The sequence below is a fragment of the Eulemur rufifrons genome, unplaced genomic scaffold, assembly GCF_041146395.1.
Source record: "Eulemur rufifrons isolate Redbay unplaced genomic scaffold, OSU_ERuf_1 scaffold_209, whole genome shotgun sequence".
NCBI lineage: Eukaryota > Metazoa > Chordata > Mammalia > Primates > Lemuridae > Eulemur > Eulemur rufifrons.
In genome coordinates this window covers 255001-256415 of record NW_027182991.1, presented here as the reverse complement: position 1 = coordinate 256415, position 1415 = coordinate 255001, and positions in this window count along the sequence as shown.

The window sequence follows — 1415 nt, the reverse complement described above, 5'->3', positions numbered from 1 at the left end:
GGGCCCTGGGTGGCCCTGGGTGGCCGGCGAGGGCGACCCCTGTCGGCCCGCGGCCGCTCGTGGGCCGTGGCGGTCCCGTCCCGATGTTTTCTCCTCCACAAGTCCCCGTGCTGGGCCCTGGGTGGCGCGCGTGGACGGTGAGGGCCTCCCTGGCCCTCTACGCCACGGGGGCCGACCAGATGTCCCTGAGTGCCCCTTGTCTGCTGGCGCTGGGGACGTGCTGGGGACAGGTGGCCGTGTCGAGTGTCGTGGGGGCAGGCGTGTTCAAGTGGCTCGGTCCCCGTCTTCCTGCGCGGTGTTTTTGATCACCTCATATCGTCATCTTCCGCCTGCAGGTTAGTACTGACACGCTGTCCTTCGGCGACTGTCGCTGGAGGGGTTGGGCCTCCGCACGCGGACAGGGTTCTGGGTTCGTGGGGATCCAGCGCCCTGCCCTGTTCCCTTTGAGCTGACCGCCTGGGCCCGCGCGCCGGCTCTAGGGCGTCGGAGTGTCCCGACGGTGGTGCCCGCCTCTCGCGTTGGTCTCTTGTCCCCTCGAGAGACGGCACCCGGGGGGGGGAGGTTTGCGGCAACCTTCCCCCTTACCCCGCTGGCTCTGTGCCGTTGCGTGTCAGGCGGTCCTCGTCTTTGGGTTGTGCTTGGGAGGCGGGGCTGGCGAGGCTGAAGCGGGCTCCTCGGATCGCTGTCCTCGCCGGCCTGACTGACCTCCCCCAACCCTCCCCGTCCTCGGGGCCTGATCGATGTGGTGACGTCGCGCTCTCCCGGGCCTTGAGCCGCGTGCCAGGCGAGGGACGGTCCATTCGTGGTGAATGGTGGCCGCTCTTCTCGTTCTGCCCGCGGGCACCTCACCTCTCCTTCCCCGCCTGTGGGCGGTGCGTGGGAGGCGCGGGTGCGAGACTATCCGGCCCGACCGCGGTCGCCCCGCCCTCGGCCTCGTGGCGTTGGCGGGGGGTCGTGAGTCCTCTTGACGCAGCGGGCAGCCCTCGCTCGCCCTGTGTGGCTGTTGCCTGGCCGGGGTCCCCCCTGCCCGTGACGGACGGGTGCGGGGCCGTGCCGCCCGCCCGGTCGCGCGCCCCGTTTGGCGCGCGGCTGCTGGGTCTGCGTGGCCCTTTTGTGGTGCCCCCGGAGCGCACCGGGTTGTTCTCCAAGGTGCCCGAAACCGAGCGGTGGTTGTCGTCCTCGTTCCCGGCGTCCCCCTCTGGTCGCCGCTGCAGCGTCTGCTGCGTTGGGTACACCCTCGAGCAGCGTGCTTGGGGTTGGGGGGGGTCGAGGCGGGCAAGCCTAGAGGCATCCTCCTGCGCTGCGTGGGCGGGCGGGGGGCGTTGTCTCGGCGTCCCCACGATGTGTGCGTGGCGGACTTCGAAAGGCGAGCGCACGGCTTGTGCTCTTCCCACCCTGCCCGAGGTGGGGTGGTT